This window comes from Salminus brasiliensis, chromosome 1, assembly GCF_030463535.1.
Source record: "Salminus brasiliensis chromosome 1, fSalBra1.hap2, whole genome shotgun sequence".
In the NCBI taxonomy this organism is placed as follows: Eukaryota; Metazoa; Chordata; class Actinopteri; order Characiformes; family Bryconidae; genus Salminus; species Salminus brasiliensis.
Genome location: NC_132878.1, coordinates 80211003 through 80226031, shown reverse-complemented (window position 1 = coordinate 80226031; position 15029 = coordinate 80211003). Strand labels below are relative to the sequence as shown.

Here is a 15029-nt window from a genome sequence, read left to right as displayed (position 1 = left end):
GTACCAGATTTTCATGGAATAATAAACTAGTCCAAACATTTTACTTCATATTTTACGGTATTGATTAGGTAGTAAAAACACAGGTGAAATGTGGAAAAGATTGAACCTCTTCTCACAGTTCAATTGTTCCTAAAAGACGCAGCCTTTGAGCTATTGAGCTATTTGGCCATCAAACTAGACACTATGTTTGGCAGACACCAAACACTGCACATCACCACAAATACACCATCTCCACCATAAAACATGGTGGTGGGAGCATCAACTTCGTCAGAGTAGCCATAGGTGTCTTGGTGGCCTTTCTCACTACTATCCTTTATGCGTGGTCGAAGCATATTCCTTCCATTTCTTAATGATGGGTTTAACTAAAACTCCAGGGGATGTTCAGTGAATTGAATTTTTTTTTGTATCCATCTTCTGACTTATAGTCTTAAATAACCTTTTCTCAGAGCTGTGTGGAGAGTTATGTTGTTCTTATGCTGTCTTTGTAGTCGGCAATACTGATTAACCAATTTCCTGGACCGCTGCTGAATATTCTCTGGTGAATATTTATGTAATCACTTATTTTACAGTACATATTTTTATTTAGTTGACATTACTTTGTAAATGTTAAATTCATTTTTTAGTGAGTGAATACTTTTTCAGGCCTTGTATCAGCCCATTGTCTCAGCTCTATACTGATACGACATAAATCAGTTGCAATAGGCTTAACCTATAGTTGTCAGTGCTAAGAAATGTAACATTAGGCCATCCACTATGGGGAGGTATGTTCTGAATCATACTCTTGGTAATGGCACAACAATCTATGTATATATATATATATATATATATACACTATATAGGCTGCTAGACACCAGCAACATAGGTTAAGCCTATACATTATACTCTATTAAACACAATATAACAGAGATCACAAAAATCCCTCTGTCCACCAGACAAGGTTGAGGTGTATGTGGACCACTGGTGTAGCTGTGGGTACAGAAGTGAAGTGGCTGGGTTTCACAGCCTCACCCTGAGAATCGCAGCAAGACAAAGCCAGAAGGCCTACTGCTAAATCACCCCTCACAATACCAGGTATAAAATGCCAGCGTCTGTCAACAGTGCCTTGCCAAGTCGGCTCCCATCTGCCAAAAGCCGAATCACTACAGTTTGGTGGCACTATTAAAACATGAAACAGCCATTTAAATCTAAATGATTTGAAACCTTAAAGGCTTCCCCCAAAGAGAACCAATTCCAGGCCTCCACTTCAAACAACGTATTGCGGATTAACGTGAAACAAACAGCCCTCTGTGGTAGGCGGTGTTTGTTAGTGTGGAAACACTTGTATCTGTAGTTTCCTTGGGCACATATGGTTGCTGATAGAAGGGGGAGGGGGAAGGGGCTAGGAGGGTGAGTACTTAACTCCTTAAGAAAAACGTCACTTTTCTCTTTGAGGATAAAGGCAGAATCAGCGGTGCGATCGGTAGGCAAGTGTGGACTACAGGCTGGGCTGATATGAGGCGGCTCTGGTGCACGCTCTGTCCTTATCTCATCCACATAGCCGGGTAAACAGCCCTATTCTGAGCACCCACGCTGTGATAAAGGACAACATGAAAGAGCCTGCACGTTATGGAACGTTGAGATGAACACCTTAATTGCCTACAGAGCTTTGCACGATGCCACTAGGAAGGGATCAAACCATTTCCATTAGGAGAGCCGTGAAAGAGGGGAGGTTCGTGGGCTGAGAGGGTGATAAACAGGGCCAGAATCACCAGCACTGGTGGCTATTACAAAATGTAGTCTCAATACTAGGCATATAACCATTTGAGGAAGAACCCAAGAACCTGGGAGGGTGGTAAAGTGGATATTAACCAAGCAGAAATGACTGAGCGCCAACAGTGATAGTTGGAAATAATCATCGCTTGCTTCAGCAAGAATATGTGGTACATTAAATGATACCCACAAAACATACAAGAGATAAGTGAGCCTTGACGTTCTACATAAGGAATCAAATGTGAAATTGGGTCACAGCGGGAACCTCGGATACAGCTTCCAACATGAGCAGAAAACCCATGACTCAACTCAAAGTAGCTGATGGCAAAGCCCACACCCTGGGACTCCGGTGCAGTGCGGATCTATGCAAAACACATTCCCATGGGACAGAGCCCAGGCGCGCTCATACCGAAGCCTTCACATGCTTCTGAACGCTAAAAAAGGGCCTGCACAGAGGCGGACTATGAATAGAGTGCATTGTCATCCACGGGCCTTAATGTGGCCACAGTCTCTGAGACAAGGCCTCTGGCTGCCTTAGCTGAATAATTAAAGGCGAGGGCCTGCCTCCAGAGAAGCAGGGTGCAGAGGAGAACAGCAGGCAGTCTCCTATGACTCATGTGCTTTTCTCCCTCTCTCTTTCTTTCATGCTGATCAGTCATGATACTTATTCCAGGGGGGGGGGGTTCTACAGTTGCAATGGGGGTTTGGATAGAGACCCAAACAACAGCCTTTCAGCATCTGTTGTACAGTATCTTAGAGGGTGCAATTTTTCCCCATGCACTCCTTCATTGTTTCCCCCTTCCATGTTCCAGGCGGTTTCTCTCCCTGCCCACCCTCTGCTTAGTAAGTTGTCACACTTCCCCACTAACCATGCTACCCCTCTACCTCACCCTTCCTCTTTCCCTGCCCTTTGCATTTTTCAGAGATTTCAGAGGCGCTGACTGAAATTCAAAAGCCCATGGCCATAATGTTTAAACAGCACGAGGCAGGATCCAAAACATAGAAAGGCACATTCTTTCCCATGTGGGGAATGTAAAATTGAAAACAGCGAGTGCTGGCCAGCCATTCTCCTTTCCCCCTGCTCCCCTTTGTTTCCGTGGAAAGGTCCTGAGCAGTGTCCTTCACTCTATAAATCTGTGATCAAGCAGATCAAATGTCTCTTACTGCAGGATCTGACAATGGTAAAATCTGAAAAAAGTGCCACATTTCTAAGTTACCATGTCTGGCTTTGTGTGTTGTGGGTAAAAAGAGTTGGTTTGGAAAAGGGCCGATGACACACCCTAATACTGCCGAGGCTTAACAGCCCCATTTCAAATTCTGCAAATACTGTGAATGCCTTCTGCTCTTGGCCATATCAAATTCCAGTCGGCTTAATATCCATACAAATTCCTCTTTCCCACTGGTCTAAACCCTGGTCCTTTTTCTCTGGTGTTCTGCACAAATGGCCCTAAAACCCACCGTCGCGTTGGAACAATACCTCCCACTGGAGCAATAGCGACACCAAACATGTCCCCATAGTATTTGAATTTAGAGCGAAACCCCAGACCAAAGGCTTTCCCCATCCCTCATTTCACTGCTACTAAACTGATTTGCTTGTTAAAACCCCAGAATGGCTGGTGCAGTTCGCGTTTATTTGTTGGTGAAATAAGAGAACATTATGATTACTATGAAAGCGAGGGAAAGGAGCCAAGTCGATTGCTCTGAAGAGAGTGACGGGGAAAAAGGTATTGATTCCAGGTTACAGACTCTCTAAGGACTGCTTAAACAAAAGAGGTGACTTAGACGTTCTCTCTCTTGCTCTATTTCTGTCTCCATCCCTCTCATGCTCTCACTGCTGGTGGAGTGCTTCAGACTACCAAGAGCTAGTGGACTGAATGGTGTTGGCTTCAGCTGATGCTTAATGTTACCTCTGAGAGTAACGTGGCGTTTGACAGGGGTGATGATACCGATCATCACCTCGGCAAAGGATAAGCCCAGAGGAACTGGTCTCCAAAGAAGCTGAACACAAGTGCATTGTTTGCAAGCGCCGCTCTGATGTAAACACAGGGACTGAAGGAGACCACATGACTGCATTCCTGCACCAAGAGCACACAAGCCTCAAACAGGCAGACTGAACGACAGATAGACAGATAGGAAAACTGCTCCTGATGTTCAGCAGTACAGTGCAAGCCTGATTCCTTCCCCATGTCTTCTCGTTTGTGAAGAACAACGTAAGGTGGCACAGTTCCCATAGCGCTGCAGGGACTTACTGAAAAATGCAGAGACAGAGAGGTAGGTGCAGGAGAATATCTGAGTCAGTGTTTCTTTAGTAATATGTTTAATTGCCAACTGTACTAATGGTAAAGCAGGCTTATTTAATGGTAAAGTGGCCTCTGGCCTTCTATATTGGCACTTGTGTCACACTGTGACAGAGAGGCATTTGAATGGCATTTCCATTTATTCATCCAGCGGACGCTCTTATCTGGATTAACTCCATTCAATGTAGTCAATACTGAGAACAGTGATGGACCAAAAGGTGACCACATTCATTTTTATGGCATTTGGCTGAAGCAATTATCAAGAGAGTCTTGCCCAAAATGTCTTACTGGTGTAGTGTGCTGGCCTGGCCAGGGTATCACACCCTATTCCGCCACAGGGAAGGTAGTGCTGTTGCCCATTACACTCCATCAACTAACTTAACAGTGAAGAGAAATGGTGGTCATATGCTTTATACACATGTAACACACACATAAACCGAAGACTACAGATCCAGACTGTAGCCTCTGACATTAGTGTGGTCCAACACATGCTTTTTAAACTATGATTAAGTAGTCATTTACAATGGAAGCTATGTGCCCATATAGCAAACAAGTCATAGTCCAATTCAGGCACATATACACTACTTTCATCTGGTCTACATATCGCCGCAGATCAACAACAATGACTTTGGCCGAAACCGGGTGCCAAAAGACAGCCACAACTGAAATGCTCTACAAACATTAGGCTGCACATGGTAGGGAGCATGTGGGCCAAAGCCAAAAGCCATGGTGAACCTTAAATGCAGCTGTGGCAGTTCTGGCCCACAATACACTTGCCATTGGCACAGCTGACCATAAGTGCTTTAACTACAGCATATTTGGGTGGAGGATGGTCTGGGGAGCCTTTAAAAGTATTTTTGTTGAGCTGAGTTGTGTTGAGCTTATGCTGAGCAAGTGCTTGCGTCAAGTGGGTAGTCCATACTTAGCCGTCTGAGAACTTCAGCTTGAGTGCCTCGGATGACTGCAGGACTGGTTATGTCATACGCGTGGGGACTATTTATTGTGACAGGCCGATGAGTGAAGGAACTGTGGATGTCGGTGTCTGTGACCTTTGGCTTGAAGTATGTAGTGAAATCATCCACAGTAAAAGAGTATGTGGGTGGAAGTGGAGCCACATCACAAAGAGAGGGACAAACAGGGAACAATTTGCATGTGTTAGAGGTATACTATATACTTAGGCCGTGGAATGGGAGCCTGAGTTGTGAATATGTGAAATGTGTACAACAAGCAGGAAGAAAATTGGAACAAAGCGAATAAATTGCTGCCGTCAAATGCCAAAAACATATTACCTTGCTCAGATTTGCACATCATACATGGTCTGGATCCTTAGATTAAAAGAGGCATGACCACAGTTTCATTTCATGCTTTTAGCACAGGCCAAAAACAAGCTAGGCTATGTGTCACACTACACTGATTTTTTTAGAACTATGTTTTTATCTGAAGGTGAGCATGAAAAAGCCTTCGGTCATGGTTGTGCCTGCACTGTTAGTTCTACAGTCACACTACGTCAAACAAATAATCAACCAGCAAAAGCACTGGAACAAGGAAATCACTCCTGCTGCCTTAAAGCTAACACATGAACCCACAGCAGTGACAGGGAGAGAGATATGCAGCTGTTGTAACACATGTAAGTGCAAACTGGGCTATTCCTGTATCGCATTCTTTAGCGCATGTTGTGGCCTCCTAGCTGTGGCCCAGGCAGTATGATGTCATGCAGGATGCCAGGTGTCTCCCTTTCCTATTTACTTTAGCATGGATGGTTTTTTTCAATCTTCTCTGGTCTGGCGGACAGACGGCCAATGAGACAGACTGCAGGACAGGGGAAAAAGCTAATGCTGCTCACTAAGCAGCAGAGTCAAAGGTTAACATTTACAGGATGTAGAGGCTTGGGCCAGGCATAGCTGAGCATAGGCCTGGGCAAAACAATGACATGAGTTATTAGTTATTCAACATTGTAGAATAACAGTTTTGAACTTTTAGTAATTATTAACAATGTTATCACAAGGTTAAAAGCACACTGACATTATGACTTTCCATCTATACTGCATGAGGATGTACTAATAAAACACTGGTGTCTCGACTCCACTGACTTAAAAATAATATGTCTTATATTAATATGTTGACATTTTCATTTTCAATGATAACGCTTTAGCCACAAGCTATCATGTTAGCCCCCCCCCCCCCCCCCAAAAAAAAAATAAACTAGCCACAAGCTAATATTCTATCCACAAAACATTCATACAATACAATACAGTAAAACTGAAGTATGATAATGAATTGCAGTGGGACAAGAAGGCTGCTGGTTAGATTCCCTCAACAGACAGAGAGTGGATGAAGTGTCCCTCAATAGCTCCCCGGATGCTGCCCGCCACGCTGTTCTCACCACTAAATTCATTGCTACAGGTGGGTTCACTGCTACAGATGGGTTAAATCTGGAAGTTAAAATACAATGCACTGCTGTGCAACAGCTGTAAAGTGTTTCTTATAACGTTCATTTCAATGCTGCATACCTGGATAGGCAGAACTTGTAACAAGGCAATTCATACTGTATACAAATAACTGTGAGCTTCCCAAATGGTGCTAATTATTTCTGGCCACATCATCCAGGCCTAGCCAAGTGGCTAGGCAGCCTGAGTCAATGCTGCTCTCCAGCAGCTGTGTCCTCTGGTGAAAAGTATGGTAGCATTGAGTTACAGTGTAATAACACAGTCACGCAGCAAAAATATGCAGTCTGTTAGGCTCCCTGAGCGAGAATCGTTCTCTAAATCTAGAGGACAGAGTGGTGCCTCCACGCTACAGCTTCAGTAAGGCAAAGTCAGCGAGCTGTGAAATTGTTTACTGCCTTTCCCAAGGGCACTGGCTACTTTTAATAACCAATGACAATAATATGTATAACCAACAGCTCTGGTCTGTAATGGATACACTGAAAAGGTGTCATCTGAGGAACTATTTCTCGTACTACAGTCCCCAACTTCTTTGTGCAAGAAGTCGAAAGTGAGAGATACACAGAATCTTCACGTGTTGTTATGGGACGGTAAACTGAAGTCCTGATGTTATCAATCCGCTTGGTATCCCATGGTATCCCTCATACAGTCACAACAAAGAAACCCCGGCCTCTGGAGACGACCCGAGCCTGGAATGAGGAGTGGAAACCTGATATCTGCAGGCTCCTACTTCATGGGCACACTGCTGTGCCGCATTTCTAAACGGCAGAGAACAAACAGAGAGGCTCTTCAAAAAAAATTTAGTCATGTTTCCTTTGCTTCTTGCGAGCCTCCGTGAAACACAGTCTGACGTCTTTGCTTGATAAAAGCACAATTAATAAAAAAAGGCCTCTTAACCTTCTTCCTCCTGAGAGGTCAGCGGGTCAGTGTACAACAGCGATTGGATTAGAAGCGAGGATAAGCAATTTGAAGGTCAATGGGATGACATAATCCTGTGTGGCAGTCAACAGTTGAAGGAGCTCTGTGGTAACAGATGGGCCACAGCGAGTCACACAAAGACAGTAGCTCGCTGCATCATACTGCAGCTCAGAGAGGCTGAATAAATCCAAACCACTCACCACCCACCTGAAAAAAGGGCCATCTGAGCAGTGCTTTATTTTAACAGAGAAGATGTAAGCTTACTGTGGCAGGAAAAGAAAGAATGAGGTAGAGAAAGGTCACTGGAAATTATAGCTCTTCTGAGTCTAGCACTGTTCTGAAGTAGGCAGGGTTTTAATATGCATCCTCAGTAGTCTAGGTGGCAGAGAAGCAGAATGGAACAGGCTCTGATGGCATGCACTCATGAATGGCACAGGCTGAAGGGATAGAGAGAGGAAATTAGGTCTTAGCAGGTGCTCTAACATCTGCTCCTTTGCTCGCAGCTACACTCTGGAAAGTTTGAAGACACTAAATAGAGAGTCTATTTACATCTCACTAATACCCAAATGTTTGAGAATTAATAAGAGTGTATTTCACACAATATCAACCTTATGACAAAGCAGGTCAACTGGAATTCGTTGTCAAACAATTCAGATAATTTTGTATGAACTACTTACTATTTGTATGAACTATTTGTTTTGCTTGTTTTCGCATTTGATCATAGCGGGAAAATTGCATTTTGACCATAACACGAACACATACTTCATATTTTTATAAAATAATATTATTATTATTATTGATTTGACTCCATTATAACCCGTCAGATCGATACAACATGATGCAGTGATGAATAAATAAATAAATAAAATGTAGTAAATACTAAAAGTCAGAAAATCAGAGAGTCACTAACTGAACTGGACAGGTTTTAAGAACTACAAATGCTGAAACACAAACCATGATGCTGCGCACGTCTGGCATTCAAAATTATTCCTGGCATTTAGCAAATGCCATGATCCCGCCCCCACGGCCACACAGAGGTGAGTGTTAGTGACACAACCCAAGCACCACCATTCGCCATGGGAAGCCTCCCCTCGACCCCACTGGCAGCTTGCTGTCAGGTCCCATCAGCACTCGGAACACACCTATGCAACATATTTCTCAGTCAGCACCAAACAACAGCTAACACTCCAAGCAACACCTACAGCAAGATTAGAAAACTTTGGTTACAGTTCGAGAGAGAGAACAGCGGACAGAAACTCAAAGCGATGTTTGTGCTTTACAATACCACAAATAGAGCGGGCCTTCTTTGTTGACATAACCACTGTTTACTACAGAAGGATTCTGAAAATGAAGGCCATGCAGACAAGCACTGCTTCAGACAAATAAGCTTTTGTCATTTCCACCACTCTAGATTTGACATTTTCACAGTGGAAAAACTCTGAAGTCACACGAGAAGCAACCATCCTGTTAAAAACATATTAGGAAAAGATTAAGGAAAAGAGGGAAAAGCTATATGCAACAATACAACAGCATGAAGGTAGTACAGTACTGAATGATGTAACGATGTCAGTGACTGCTTTATGAGGTCTGTGACTGCCTTAAGTCTCGCTTTCCAAAAAATAAAGCATTCTGAAAAAGAAAGCTTACATCTGCTGCTTATCCGTCAAATGCATAACACCACAGTATCACTACAGTAAAGTCCCTTTCAATGGCATTATCCCTTCCCATGCCATACTAAGTCCCAAAGGAGGACTGTGACTCCAACCAATGTAGGTCAAAAGGATTCTTTCTTCTACTCCCATGGGGAAACTGCTTTTTAAGTTAATACCAGTACTACTGTTATCATTTTCCCTCGAAAGGGACTTTATTTTTGACATTTAACGTGACTTTTGAAGATGTATCTGTATTCACTCTAGGTTTTAAGACATGGACACAGACCCTCCAAAAAAGAACTCTGTGCCATCTGAGGACAGTTTCTGTGCTCAAGCTTGGCTTATCAATATGGCCACATTCACACCGTGAGCCAGGAAAAACAAAAATTCACAAGAGACTAGTGAATCTGCTTTAAAAACTGATGATAAACAACTACAGAAAGTAGGCCAGCAACCAAACAGGAAGGTAGAAAAATATCAAGTTATTTGTCAGAAAGAACCATTTCCTTTTTCTGTTGTGCATGATGTTTAAACGTCAGGCCATGGAGCCCAGCTAGCAAGTGCACAAGGACTTCTTCACGTCGACAGGCCTACAGAAGGCTATGTAAACAATCCTTGTTGGACAGCATCTAATATCAGTAGCGATTTACATTCAGTGTGACACCATGTATTTTAAGCAGTAGATCAATGGTGATCTGAGTTATTTACTATTATGAGGCGTCCCTCTACGGCCCTCTGATCGAAGGACTCATCTGTGCACACATCAATAAAACAGGAGTCACTCAAAGGGACCTTGAGCTGTCGCAGCCGTTAGAGGAGAAAGAGGTGGGAGTACTCATATCCTCCTTGGGCCGACACGCTTCGATCTAAAATAATTCCCTCCATTTCACAGCAGTGCGCTGAATTCATGCCAAGGTCACTATATCCGACTTTTACGCTTTATCCTACCATTTTCTTTACATTTTCATTTTGCCATTAGGTCCACTTGTGACAGTTATGTGCCAACAGTCATGAACAGACAGATTCACTATTCTAATGAATGCATTCATTTACTCTGTGTTGCACCGATTGCTGACACAAATGTGCAAATGCACACACACAGATTGTCTAGTCCCTGTAGACAAGTACTGACAACAGAATAGGACTCTGTGGAGCAGATAAACACAAACCTATAAACCCATTGGCATCATGCCTTATGCCAGGCGTGTGTTAGAGGTAGTGTTGGACAATATGACCTCAAATCAATATCACCATTAATTGAACATTTTTCCTCGATTACGAGTAAATGAATGATTACATAAGCAGCTGGGCTTGCTCAGTGTTTGAGTTCCATGTTGTTTCCATGCTGCCGACTGAATGTTAGTTACTACTCATTTTCAATCAACTGCCTAGCACCAGCTAGAGGGCTATAAAGCCCTCCAGCATTAAATCTGTGGACAACTGTCTTCTCTGGAATAATGGTGATCCATCCAACAGTTCTGGGATGAGTTGTGGTGTTGGGGGTAATGTGGGGTGGTGATCATCCAACAGCCTGACCTCAGTAACGTTTGTCGCTGAATGCATCAAAATCCTAACATGATTCAAAATCTAATAGAAAGCATCATGTGGACAGTAGAGACAATTACTCCAATAAAAGCAGCACATATAGAGAATTGGTAGACTATGCTTTGAAGAATATTTTAAAACTTCAACCACTTACTAGTAAATGGCATTAGAGCACTCAAACAGCTGAACAGCACAGCAACATCGCAGGTCACAGTTGCCTTGAAAATGTCCCTCACAGGACACATACACAGCATCATATTGCACCTCCTGTCATTCTAAAAGAACCACTTCCAGCTCCATGGTCATGGCAACACAGCTCAACAAAAACAGTGGCAAAAACCTGCACATGGGACACGGTTCACAGTCAGCTGCATAATCAGAAGCACCTACTAACTTTGCTCATGTATACCTAAAAACTGTAGCCCATCCAGTCAGTTTCTGACTACAGCTGCCCTTGAGAGGCATACTACCCTCAACGTGGAAGTGACACTGACACATAAAAAAACAGCAACACTAATGTGCCTAATGCACTAGTAACAGCAGAACTCACACTACCATTTCACTACCGGTGACACTGCTGTGCTCAGAATAACAACCAGATAATATCTGGTCAATCATGGTCCTGTGGTCAGCAGCTGCCCAGTGTTGAATGAGTAGCTGCAACAGATGGTTTACAGTCTGCAACTACACATATATATATATACATATACATATATATATATATATACTTGTTCTATAAAATTGGTGGAGCTCATAAAGTAGCCTGTTGGGTGCAGAGCAAGGTAAGTGATGTTTCTGTTGGATGCAGGATTAGAGTTTACTGACCAATCATATTGTCTTTTGGACTGTTGAATGAATGGGCACTGAAATGTAAAATCCAAAGAAGAGTTGCAAATATGCCTCTCGTTGTCACATATGGCCCAAAACATGGTTTAGTTGGGATTGCACTGGAGAGGTGTAATTTTGCACTGGACAGGGGAAAGCAGAAGTTTCAAAGTGTGAAGCGAATGGCGATGCACATTAACACTAAAAAAGCTGATTATACCTAATGAAGCTTGAAGGGCATCTAAAAATATCATCTTAATTAGTACCAAATACTAGGTTAAACTAAAAGGCTCTAGTGTGGGGAAATGTGGGGTGTGTCAGGCATACGGTATGACAAGTGCACAGCCAGCTGTTGCTTCTGCTCTAAGACAAAAATTAAAACCTTGACTGGTAAGGGCACATCAACAAAGCCAAAACTGCCAGATGCAGAATAATTGCCACCCTTTCTCCTTATTCCTGTCATAAAGAGGAAAATAAAAGGGTCATTCTGATTCCTCCAGACATCCCATGCGTAGGTGTTAGTTTTATGAAACAGGTGCTACACAGTCATTGTGCCTCACGCTTGAGGAGTGCAAATCGCAGGGAGGAAGGGGTTAATGCTGCTGCCTCACTGTGTATTGGAGCACCAGATGCCTGGGGCCTCGGAGGATGTGTAAAATGAAGCCCAGATGTGCCTGTAGAGGAGACTGCATTATGGGGGAACAAGTTAAAAAGCTGAAGGAATTTCATAGCTACTCTCCTCATCCTCTGTTGGGCCTTGCATCCTCCTGCATCTACTGTACCCCACAATGGCAGAGAGGACTCACTCCACCACCCCTCTTTCCTATGCTCCTTCCACACACTCGCACTCTCCTGCCTGAGCCTTGCGGGTGACAGCTGACGGACGGCTGCTTAACAAGGCAAGTCTTCACCGTGACTCCACCGAGATGCACTGGAAAAAAATATGCATAATAGGTTTCGAGGTGCTTCCGAGAGAAAGCGCGTTAGTCTTTTGCCAGAAGCAGGTTTTAGAGAATATCATCCCTCATGAGGAAATATTCTGAAGAAGCTTCTGACATCTCATTAGAGGACTATGGAGCAAGCTGAAAGTAGAGTCCTGGTGTATATAGTACAGACTACTTCCACTCAAAATACAACCCATGATTCCCACTGTATTCAACTGGGCATCTACTTTTACTAAAGTGTTCACTACAATGTCAGTAAACTGAAGAGAAAGTCTGTGTGTGTGCAGTGTAAAGGTAAAGGTGCACATATTTGTCACTGTACAGTGTACAGCGAAATGTGTCCTCCGCATTTAACCCATCTGGTAGTGAACACACACTCACACACACGTGTTAGGGGCAGTGAGTACAGACACACACCCAGAGCGGTGGGCAGCCAACTCCAGCGCCCAGGGAGCAGAGAGGGTAAAGGGCCTTGCTCAAGGGCCCAACAGTGGCAGCTTGCCGAGCCCGGGAATCGAACCCACAACCCTGTTATCAATATCCCGGCGCTCTAACCGCTGAGCCACCACTGCCCCTTACACCTATGTAAAGCTATTGCTAACACACTTCTCAGTCTCATATGATGGTCTCTAATCTGTCAATTAGGTATGTGCCTCGGTTTGCACTGTTCAGCTCTAGGTGCACTTTTCCTGAGCTGAACCAATCTGTGTAGTAGTCCAGATATCAGACTGGATTTGAGCCTCAGAATCAAAAATCGTACATGTAGCTATATTATGTTTATGGTTGCTGTCACACTAAAGCCTTGTACCACCACAATAGAAACTTGCAATGTACAAAGATTGTATTCCAGGTCATTTTGGAGCATTTCTATTGGTCCATTCATCATCAAATTTGGATGCAATGCACAACTGAACAAGAATAACTGCTCCCCTTAAATTATATCAAGTAAAAATGAGTAAAAATGGAAACGCAAGGTTTTAATGTTGAACTTTTACAGTAATGTCATTCCACGGAGTTGTGGATGGTGGTGCCCACTGATACTAGCCTAGTCCTTACAAAACACTGCATCCCAACTGAAACTAGCTGGCTTCTCTTACCTAAAACTAGGGACCTGCCTGAGGCCTAGCCTCTCTCCATCAGTCCACAGATTCATGAACCGTTCAACAGTCCATGAACTTTTTCTGCTACATGTGTGTAAAGACTGGAACTTACTGTCAGTCAGGAACACAGCTAGTCCGGGGTCGTTTTGAAGCTACAAAGCTGTAGGTTCAGACTAAGCTATTTATTCCTCCATCAAACAGAGAAATGCAGCTCGCTATAGCTATCTAAAACATCACAGCTCGAAGAAGAGGGTGAAGATGGCTTCCAGCCTCAACACGCACCTAGCTAATCAGAAACACGTCCCCCATCCTGCTGCCAACTCACGGCCATCCAGTAGGACTTCAGTACTTGAGAACGGGTACAAAAATAACCGAATATTGGTAGGAAAGTGTGGTTTTTACAGCTTAATCCTGGCAGTCGACTCGAGTCTCCAGTGCTCTCCTCGGCAACTTGAGCGAGAGCTCTTCTCGCCTTAAATGGTCTCGAGGACGCCGCGCGCCACCAGACAGAAACGGTGGCGGTTAACGGACCAAACCGAAATGCAGCTTCGGAGAGGATGGACTAGCTAGTGGCCTTCGGTCGACGAAAAGATGAGTGAATTGAGGGGGGAATGGCTTTAATGTCACCAGAGGTGTACTAGTCCAGTACATAAAATCCCCAGCTCAAATGAACTGGAGGGCCTAGCTATTTCTTTTAAATAAAACTGGCGTAAGACCAGCAAATACAAGGCCGGTCTGGCTCTGTTCGCTGCCGGCCAACAACATGACCGTCTAATTTAACCAGATTTATTCGCTCTTGTCGTTTTGAAACATTTGCTGGCGATTCAGTTCGTGTTGAATCCGTAGTGTTAACTGATAAGTGACTGATAATGAACTGCTCTGGTCAAGTTTATCGTTAACTAAATTCAAATGTGGAGCGAGCGAGCTAACTTTACATGTTTAGATATATATAATAATAATAGCTATATTATTATATTAAAAATAATAATAATAATAATGAGACATGAGTGAATCAGATCCGTTATTGGGATGAAGATGATCGATCCGAGACGACGAAAAAAAAAGAAAAGTCAACGGTCGTTCAAATCCGTTCACCCACTGCCTCAACGCTAGCCTCCGGTATTGAGCTAACGTTAGCTAGCCCCGGTGACACGGCCAGCGCTGGAGGGGAGGAGGACCTGGTCAGTTGGTTTAAGGAGGGCGATGCGGATGTTTTTCCACTCTCATACATTCAACGCGAAGTGTGAAGTCTTTGAACGGCTCATTCAAGGTCAGTCGGAGCGCGGAGAACCGAGTAGCCCCTGGTTTCACTGGCGACAAAAGAAATGCGGTGGAAACGTGAGGGCTGAGCCTCGCCTTTCCCCCTCGCCAATCTGCAGCAGCAGCAGATAGAGAGACACAGAGAGACACAGAGAGAGAGAGAGAGGGAGAGAGAGAGAGAGACACAGAGAGACACAGAGAGAGAGAGAGAGAGAGAGAGAGAGAGAGAGAGAGAGAGAGAGACACAGAGAGAGACAGAGAGAGAGGGAGAGAGAGAGAGACACACAGAGAGAGA

General features: G+C 43.8%; 1 protein-coding gene across 10 annotated transcripts in view; it reads right to left on the bottom strand.

Annotated features, from left to right (window-relative positions):
* Positions 1-15029, bottom strand: part of dip2ca (disco-interacting protein 2 homolog Ca) — a 149018-nt gene that overhangs the window by 133254 nt on the left and 735 nt on the right. The window lies entirely within an intron of this gene.